This window comes from Pagrus pagrus (assembly GCF_965226575.1).
Source record: "Pagrus pagrus genome assembly, chromosome: 12".
Taxonomy (NCBI): Eukaryota; Metazoa; Chordata; class Actinopteri; order Spariformes; family Sparidae; genus Pagrus; species Pagrus pagrus.
Window position 1 is genome coordinate 31940066 of NC_140196.1, and position 10668 is coordinate 31950733.

Here is a 10668-nt window from a genome sequence, read left to right on the forward strand (position 1 = left end):
GAAGCTGGCGCCACGGTTTGTGGGTCCATTTCCTGTCACCAGACTCATCGGCCCTGCAGCAGTACGACTTCGTCTGCCTCGGTCCCTCCGCGTACACCCGACTTTCCACGTCAGCCAGGTGAAACCAGTCAGGGAGAGTCCTATGGTCCCTCCTCTCGTTTCAGGTCACTTGCCCTTCCTCTTGTGTCACCGGTCTGACGTCTCCCCTGATCCCTGATTGTTTCCACCTGTTCCCCATTAACCTCATGTGTCTTATAGTCTGCGTCTCCCTTTGTCCTGTGCCAGAGTGTCTCGTTTATTCGTGTGCCTCCAGCCCTCATGTCCACAGCCTTGCCCGATTCCAACGACCACGTTTGTATTTTTGATATCCCTTGTTTCCTCTTTAGAAGAGTGATTTTCTGTTGTAGTTTTTCCTGTTTAGTTTCTAGATCTAGTATTTGTTTCATAGCCTTGTTGTTTTTTCCTCCCTTGTGGAGTTCTTACAGTTTTTCTAGCTTAGGAGTGCAGTGTAGTTAAGTTTGTAGCCTCCTTTTGTTTCCCTCCTTTTGGAGCGTTTTTTGTTTATACATTTTCATAGTCATTCCTCTGACGATTAGAGTAGATCAGCCTATTAAGTTTTCCTCCCTTTTGGAGTGATTTTTTGTTCAGTCTTGGTTTGTTTTGTTTTTCTGTGATTTGTCTGGTTTGCCATTAGTATAGTTATAGAAGGTTTCATAGCCTATTTGTTTATCACCCTGTCTACTGAGCAAAGAAGACCATTTTCAAAATAAAACGTTTGTTGATCTTTGAACCTCTGCTTCTGAGTCCTCCCTTAAGCCCAGGCCTGACACAGTGTTGCCAACTCCTCAGTAAGGAAAGTCGCTATTGGCTGTCCTAAAAGTCGCTAGAAGTTGCTAAATGACGTCATTGCCTAATGTGCATAACTGGCCATGTGCATTTAATTGTAATGGACGCTGTAGGAGAGAGGAATAACGTTGTGGGAGAGATAAAAAACACCCTTAATGTGGTTAGAACTACAAATGAACTTATTTTAGTGCAGTGATTTATTTTGGACAAAGAAAATTTTATATTTACATCCAGCCCTGACTGTAACCTAGGGTGGGATCAGCCAGCGACGGCTTCGCCCATGAGCAACTCACAGAGTGGACGGGAGGGGTGAACTTCTCCCGCTCTGACTGCAGCTGGGAGGGACTGTTGCGCGAGGACTGGGCCGCCTGTGAGTGCTTTGGGACGGCAGCACCCGCTGCTCGTTGAACGATACGTGCTTTCACGTCAGGGTCTCCACAAGTCTCCAATAACACCAGAAAAAGTCGCTAGATTTGTCGCTAGTCGCTTTTTTGAAAAAGAGTCGCTAGAGGGGTCTGAAAACTTGCTAAATATAGCTGTATCCTAAAGCAGTAATTGTGTTAATTATATTATGATTTACATTAGATTAAGTAAAATCTAAATAGATTAGAGTCAACTGTATTCCTGCTTAAACCTTCCACTACAACAAAATGCAGCTTTCTATTTAAACAGTAGCATGTAGTGCTTTCAGAAGAAGTTCATGTTTAAAGATTAGAAGTGCTGTGGTGTAAAAGGGGTTGGAGTGCTACATGACTCCAGTTTTAAATGTTTAAACTGTATGTAATATTCGAAATTCTTAATGTTTGAGTATTTTGTCTCCTCCTATGCTAATCCCTTTCCTTTGTATTTCTAAAAAAAATATGCAGGGTCAATGCTGAAATATGTGCAAGGAGGAGCACATGGCCAAGAGGAAGAACCAGATGATGAACAACCAACCACCAGTACTTCATTCAACAATCAATCCCAGCTGATCGATCAACAGCCCCAGCCAGCCCATCAACAGCCCCAGCTAACCCATCATGAACCCCAGCTGACCAGTCTGTAGACTCCAGCTCTGATCAACTACCATCACCCAGCAATTCAGGGTTAGGGTTAGGGTGTCGTTCTAGGTAGAGTGTTCCTCCTTGTGCTGGTCCTGACCACACTGCATGAAAAGTGGGATATTCGGCCCCGTAAACGCCAGGAAATCTCCCTAATTTTCGGCAGTTAACGACAATTTACAGGCCGAAAATGCCGGGAAAAAAAAAATGCCGAAAAATTGTCGGAAACGAACCATGACGTATGTGGAGCTCGCGGAGGTGCAAACGGCTCTAATTAGCATATGAATAGCAGCGAAACCACGTCTGCCCAGAGAATGTGTGGCCTGGCTTGAGTTTCCACACTCAGGATTGGATGAAACCACTACTTTTAAACACAAAAAATCACTCGTGATTGGTTGGCAGATCTGTCACTATTGGTTCTTCTTTTCTCCGACTCTTGCTTTTTCGTTGCCATTACGGAAAAAAACACAGCTTGCTGTCAAGCCTGCAGTCAAACGTGAGTTGTGGGCGTGAGTTGTGAGGCCCAATCGACCAGACCAGACCACTGCCATGGAGAAGGGGGCACCACGGAGGCGAGGGGGGATGGCCTATAATAATTCATTTTGCGAGCAAGTAGTCCTGATTGTAGAGTGAAATAGTATCTATAACATACACAGTACTTGATTTCACATTAAAATCTCGATTATGATTACCATGGTTTTTTTCATCAATGTATTTTGGTGCCCCCCAGGCGTCTGATGCCTTACGCACATTGCGTATTGTGCATAATGGTAGCAGCGGCGCTGTATGTTATTGTTATTTCTTTTATTTGAACAGGGACAGTGCACAATAAAACATTAACCCTGCATATAACAAGGAGAGATGCATTGCACCGGGTTTTAGCAAGTTGCTATTTTCCACCCGTAGTCCCTGGGCAGGTAGATAGAACATACAATAAATTAAAAACAGTTACTAAATATACAAAGTTATGAATACACACATTACCATAACACTAAAATTAAAACAATTCAAAATAAATTACCCACCTCCCGCCAACTTTTATAAACAAATATACCCCCCCATCAAATACACACACACACACACACACACACACACACACACACGCGTGCGCGCACACGCTTACAAATGTCTACAAGGTTAACACAAAGTTAACACAAACTGATGCTCATCTGTTGTGGTTAGGGAGTGACCATGTAGATTACTGACTTTTTAACCAACCGGTCACAGAGGGTGCTTGTTAATGGCTCCTACTCTGACATCCTCCACACCTCCACTGGCTCCCCGCAGGGCTGTGTCCTATCGCCTCTGCTTTACATCCTTTACATCGATGACTGCAGGTCCACCCAGCCAAATTGTCACTTGGTTAAATTCGCTGACGACACAGTCCTGCTATCTCTGCTCTCTACCCTAAACCTTCACCACAGCTCTGTTCTTCAGGACTTTATCACCTGCCCACATAGCAAGCGGGTCCGGGCCAGATCCGGCATCAAGCCGGCACCTCTGGCCTACATCTGGCATGGCACATAGTATGTTAGCCAGATGTGGGCCAGGTCTGGCAGTGATGGCACTGTTTATGAAATGGCATGCCAAATGTGGGCCAATTGTGGTTAGGTGTATGTGGCTCAGGTCTGTAGCAGACAGGTCTGGGCCTGATCTGGCATCAAGCCGGCACTTCTGGCCTATTTCTGACCTGGTAAATAGTATGTTAGCCAGATGTGGGCCAGGTCTGGCAATGATGGTACCGTTTATGTAATGGCATGCCAAATGTGGGCCATTTGTGGTTAGTTGTATGTGGCCCACGTCTGTAGCAGACAGGTCTGGGCCAGATCTGGCATCAAGTCGGCACTTCTGGTCTATTTCTGACAAGGCAAATAATATGTTAACCAGATGTGGGCCAAGTCTGGCAATGATGATACCGTTTATGTGATGGTACGCGATACATGGGCCAATTGTGTTTGAGTTTATTAGACCCTAGAGTGACTTTGACTAGGGTCAAAGGGGACTATTTAAGGTAAAAAAAAAAAAAAGGAGACAGGTTTTACACATTTGATTTTTTATTTTTTTTTAAGTATATTTTTGGGGCTTTTATGCCTTTAATTAATAGGACAGTTCAGAGAGTGACAGGAAATGGGAGGCAGAGAGGGGGAATGACAGGCAGGAAAGCTGAACGCGGGATTCGAACCGGGGCTGCCTGCAGTGAGGACTATAGCCTCAACACATGGGGTGGGTGCTCTACCAACTGAACTAAACACCGCACCAACACATTTGAATTTTAAAAAGGCAGGACAATCCCTTTTCTTTAATAAATGATCAAAGCTTTGTCTGAGAAGGCTGAAATCCTGACATGGCCTCTGCAGTTTGTAAAGTCCCCAGCCCATACAACCTTCAGAAACTTGAAAGGTTTCTGAAGGTTGAAACCTGAAACCTGGCTTGAAAGGGTTTTTTTTAAATGTCTAAAAGACTCACACACACACACACACACTGGCTTGAAAGGTTTTTTTTTAAATGTCTAAAAGACACACACACACACACACACACACACACACACACACCCCGAAACCAATGCTTAGAAAAATAATGTAGGAACAAGTTTTTCTTAAAACTATATTTATAAATACACTATTAAGACTTCTGTTTTTGTGAGAAAATTTTACTTCCGCATCGAAAAACGCTTAACGGAAGTGACGTAGGCAGAGGGAGAGCGGTCGATTTGAACAATAGGAAAACAATGGATTGTGGTGCTGGTTCTGACCCCGAGGAAACTTTACATGTGTATAATTACAAATATGACAGACCACAACCGTATAACTATGACTCCATTATGCACATTACAGAGCAGAGAGACACCAGGGGGATGTCACTGTTTTGACTGTATTGAATGCTTCGAAGCAGTGCATCACTCTCGGGGCAACTGTGTCAAAGTGGTTCAGTGCTTCAGAAAGCTTCGGTTTCACCACCACTAGGCAAAAGTTGCAATGATGGCTAAAATGACCCATTCAATGGTTAAAATAATAATAATTAAAAGTAAGTTAGCCAGCTTTACAGTGTCACATTTCATTGTTTAATTTGGTTTTTCTGTTCAACCACTAGATGGCAACACCAGACATAAAATGTACATACTATTCAGTATTTTTTGTATAGCTAGGCTATTTAAATGTCTCAAATACAATAAATTTGGTTCCACAATAAAACACACATTAACAGATACACATCATGGATGCCATAGCAATAATCAAATCAAATTACACTATCATCAAAACTGTAATTAATAAAAATTTTCCAGAACATATTCAGTTTATATTTGGCTGGCAATATGCAATCAATCCAACTATTTACAATTCAACATTTGGAGAGTACAACACAACACAACACAACTCACCATTTAAGAACGCACTCACTCATCACTTGTATTGGAATTTAGCTCGCCTCTCTTTCAAGCAAGCAAAGCGATCAATCACCCTCTCAATGAAATCAGGACTGCACCGCAGCAGCCTCTGAAGTCTGGACTTTCGTAGATGATAGAAAGCTCAGTCCTGAGCCTCTCCTTGTGTGGCATTGGGTATGCCCTCACGGTGGTATTCAGAGCCTCTTCAAAGAATGTTTTCAGATGCCGGTCAAACAGCTTTGCCTTTAGCAGCACGGCACTCACAAGTTAGCTGGTGAAGGAGAACCTGTCTTTGGCATGGCCCAGGATTGTTTCACAGATCTGTTAAAATGATAACAATGTATACTCAGTAACACACAATTGTTAAAAAAAAAAAAAAATTCTACTGGTGTTGGCATGAATGTGGCCATGATCTACTGTATCTACTGTCTCACAGTTCCAAAGTATGCATTTTATTATTCATGCAGACTTATTACTGTATCCTTGTTCGAGTATAATGGACAAGTAATGGGTGAGTAAAAAAAATGATTACCATCCATTACTGAATCTAACTCTGTAAAAACAGAGATTGTGACTTTATCACTTGGTTTAACACTTGAGTATGCCTACATCATTGGTCAGTAATTAATGCAGATACCTCTTTTGACAGCCTCTGCTACTCTTGTTCCTAAGGCTCTCCTTGATCTTGTGGTACCTGGTGCTTCTTGCTGCTGCTGTTGAGAGGAGCTTTGGTCCCTGAAGGGAGACAGATCAAAAGTGTGAGAATATGATTACAGTATGTCAATGCCATTATCAATAATTACTGTCTTTAAAAAAAACAGTAATACTAGTAAGTAATAAAAAATTGCCTGTGTTGCACAACTTTCTGGAAATGGCTGAAAAAATATCACTATTTCTGGATGTGCTAAACTTACTTATGCACACAAATGCAGATAACTAAATTGGCTCCTTACTTTTGAGTTCCTATACATTATAACCATCACAGCATGCTGACATTTAGTGATGAACATGTGCATAACTATTATTATAATTACTCTATATTATCTTACCTGATGGCCTGAACACTGCTGGTGAAGTTCTGCAGGGCACGTTTGATGAACACCATGTCAATGTCCCTCTTCTGGAGCTGTTGGTACATCATGTCAACATGAGGCATGATTTGATGAAACAGCTGTAGAAAAAATACGCAAACAGCTGTAGGAAATATACGCGGCTCTCAGCTGGATCTAATTTCGTTGGAACGACTTGTAATGACACCTAAGTCATCTGGGTGAGTAAATGATCGTATTTTATGCTAGAAATAAGGTCCAGATTGTAAAAAATGGTAATTATCCATTAATAATCAAAAGAAATATACCATCTGACCCATTTAAAAAAAAAAAACAGTGTTATGAGTATGAAAAGCCTCTGTGGAGTTATCAACGTCCTGTATTAAATCATGAATGCTGTGCAGTGAAGATGCCAACAGCTTCCTCCTTGTTGATCTTCTGGAGGGATCTGGAAAGGGGAGCCGCAGCAGACGAGGACAGGACAGTTCTGCACTCTCGCACTCTCAGAGAATCCATGAGGAGCCAAAAACGCTGACAGACATGAGAGACATATGTGAAAGGCAGAAGATTACAGTACATAAATAACACAAGATATACAAACTGAAATAAATTTATTTTTGCACAAGTTCCCTCCTGCGTCTCAATGTTTCCTACGGTTGGAGTTACTTACTTCAGTTTCTCCACAACAGGCTGGGCAGTTAGTAAACAGAGACATCAGCTGGCTTTGGCACACAATGAACTTGTCAGTAGCCCCGAAAAAAGAAAATTACCTATTAATTTGCACCATGACACATCTTGGGCTGTGCCTGGAAAGCTAGGATAATAAGAGGTCAATCTTTATACAATTATGTAAGTGTTGGAGTTGTACCGCCTGTATGCATATAGATAGCATATATTATTAATTCTCTATATGAGTTATGTTACACTACCTGTTTCACGATGAGAAGGTCTGAGGCTGCACTGTGAGCCACAGTGGGGCACTGAGGAGCCAGGGAAAGCCTGTTGCTGCAGACCTGACTGTCATCTCCCCTGCCTCATTACTGCCGATGTCTCCCAAATCCTTCAAAATATAGCACATAAAATACATTAGGAATGTTTTAACTGTGCAAACAGGGTCACTGGGCTATAACTAAACTTGACACTTCTTTTGGCAAACCGAGTGCCTTTTCATAAGATAGGTTGTGCAAAAAACGTTGCTAACGCTAGCTAGCGTTAGTTTAGCATTGCTCACTTATTAGCAAGCTAGCTGCGCTGCTCTACAACAACATGTCATGTTGCTTCTTATGTACGTCCAGTAAATGGGTAATTAGCAAATGTTATAAAAGAAGACTTACAAGTGGCTGTTCACGTTCAGCTGAGTCTCTGTCTGATCTGTGACTGTCTCCTGCCGGGGCGGCAGCACCAGCAGCTGCTGACAGACAGCGGTCTGGATGAGGCTGTCGGCACCGAAGGCACCGTACCGCACCGGGGGTTGGGGGTTGGGAGGGGGGGGTTGCACAGTTCTTGCTTCGGAATCCCAGTTGAACTCCATCAGATCGCTGGAGTGATAATCCTCTGGTTTAAAGTGAGCAACACACAACCAAGTTTTTTGCAGCTGACGCAGAGGTGAAGCCCCTTCTCTTCAGCTGCACAACACACACCTAGGCACGGAAGATAGCACCTTTCTTTTTTTCTGTTAGGAAACTGGTGGACTCGTGACAGGCTGGAGTTTGTGAAACCACCACAAACTCAATAAATTACCATGTCCATGATAACGCAATCCAAACCTACTGTAAACACACTGACTCACAATAAGACGGCCGCTCTGACAGATAGCCATCTGCTCCCACACTAAGCTATGGCAGCGGCTAGCATACAACTCCCTCTCATGACGTAATATGACGCGATGTTGGAAAAAAAGAGAGAGTTTTTAGGCGCTGTGCTCACTTTTTCGGTTAAATTTGTGCTCTTGTGTCTTGAAAAAACATTTCAAATCCTCACTCAACTTTTCAAATGGTATTTTTCACACAACATTACATATTTATTTTGTAAACCAGTATAACCTGCAATATGAAAAATCCTTAGGCACACTTGTATTGGGGGGTCAACCACCATGCAAAATTTAGGGTCTCTAGGGTCAAAGGGGGCCATTTAAGGCCAAAAAAGACATGTAAAACTTTTTAACAAAAATATCAAAACTTTATCCTAAATGAATACGATTTGAGTATGTTGCTCAGCTAAAATTGTAATACAAGAACATTTTGTTCCCATAATTGGAGCTTTCTTCGCTTTCCTAGTGGCCAGCAGTGGTGAGCTTTTGGAATAGATAACAAGTTTCAAGTCATTCAGTTTGTTGGAATGGTGAAGCCTAATTTGGTTTGAAAATGTGAAAGTTTGAAGGCCCGCCTACCAAAAAGTAGATGTCTAATCAAAGCCAAACCAATGCTTATCTACTCATCTGGGGCTACAGAACATATCAAAAGCTCAGACTTCCACGACCTCTATAAAAAAAATGCTATAAATTTGTCAGTATGTCAGAGGGTGTAACACCCTTTTGAATTGGGCTTTTGAAAAGGACCTTTTTTCTAAATGACTTATATTTTGCTTTCGTATTCTTGTGTAGGGGCCCCAAGACAACTTCCATGCAAATTTTGGGGTCTCTAGGGTGAAAGGGGGTCGCATGGCAGCCAAAGAGACAGGGGGTATTAAAGGTGAAAAAACAGGATTGAAGGGATTTAGCCAGATTTTTATGTTGCTCACCTATAAGTGTCATACAAAAATATTTTTGTCCCATAATGATTAGAGCTTTCTAAAGCTACTTAGCTTTCCTATTCAAAACACGCTGTACACATTCAGGATGACAAACTCTCTGTTATTCCTCTTAATCTGCACACCAATGCACCAGTCTGCTTCGAGTCGGATTACGCTGACCACTGGGGCATACCTTTTATGCAAGAGTGTCACTGTTCTGTGCATGTTTAAAATACTTTTATTAAAACATGTTACTGTATGTCCTACTGTATAGCCTCCCCTTTCACCCCCTCCATGCCCCCGGCTTTACTGTGTGGCCCCGGCCGGTGGAGCCCCTGCTGCACCATCCAACGGGCCGCCGGTAATGCTCCACTGTCACACCAACTGGGGTAAAAGTCCTCGCAGGCATCCCATGGGACACATAAATAATCAAAGTGCACATGCAGCTAGTGGAAACGAGCCAGGAAAGAGCATGCATAACAGCGTGACATGAGCATTTCCTCAGAATGATTGACATGTTGGAGGACAAATAAGATGATCCACCCAGGGTGCTGCATTTGCAATGTTATAAAAGGTTGGCCACCAGAAAAATATCTATGACCCAGTAGGATTACAACCTATATGGACAACCCACTTAATTTTTTGCTGGAAATCCAATATGGCCACCACAATATTAGCCCCTGTATAATTGAGGTGAATAGGGCAAAAATTTAAACTAAGAGATATCTCCATGAAACTTCACATGTTGATCCCTGACATGAAAGAGAGCATCCTATGTATTGGAGGTTTCCATGAAGTTATATTTAAATATGCAAATAGGGCATTATTTGATTACATTACCCTTAACCTAACCCTAACACTGTAAAGTAACTCGGATTAATGGGTAGTCGGACTTTTGGGTGGTCGGACTGACGTATGCTCCCCCAATTCTGTATGGAGGCAATTTCCCGAGCAGCATCAGAAATCTCTCTAGTGAGAGGGAGAAGACAGACTTCAAAGCTAAGGCTGTCAAGAGAGGACTCAGGGTGGGGGAGGGGATGCCACCACAGGATGCCACTCAACAGGCTTAGAAACTGGCCTTCAGTGTCACTACAATGAGCTGCCAGAGCTAAAATATCAGTCTTTCCTAAATATTGTCTCAATATTCAGCCTTCCATGATAAGTCATTTTTTACAAGTAACAAAATTTAATAGAAAAGAAAAATTCTAATTGTATTTTTTTATTTTATTTTCAATAGTAATTTAAATATACATATCTGGTATAAAATATGTGAAAAACCCTATTAAAGATAAACAGCATTTAAAAAGTTAAGACTTCTGCTGCTCTGTATCTCAGATTGATTAAGTGCCATACTACATGCTCCTCTGAAAGTTCACAGTCAGGTCAGCTGCAAGTCAGGGTGGGGGAGGGGAGCTTTCAATGCACCTGCACCTCCAAACTCCCTCCAAAAACATTGCTGCGTTCAAGGCAGGCAGGAATCACTGATTTCCTGGAACTGAATAAATAATGATTATTAATACATGTATAACTTCTTAATCCCTTTATAATGTGAAATTATTCAAAGATAAAAAAACTATTTTAACTCGTTTTTACTAATCAAAACCATCCCATGGCTTGC

The 10668-nt window shown here is 42.0% G+C and overlaps 1 long non-coding RNA gene across 1 annotated transcript; it reads right to left on the reverse strand.

The window, feature by feature from the left end:
* Nucleotides 1–5513: 5513 nt before the first annotated feature.
* Nucleotides 5514–6484, reverse strand: LOC311266428. The gene is made up of 3 exons (XR_014623711.1): nt 6321–6484; nt 5909–6006; nt 5514–5592 (listed from the first exon to the last, which is right to left on the reverse strand). It is a non-coding gene; the product is annotated as an uncharacterized lncRNA (long non-coding RNA).
* Between the last annotated feature and the right edge of the window lie 4184 nt (nt 6485–10668).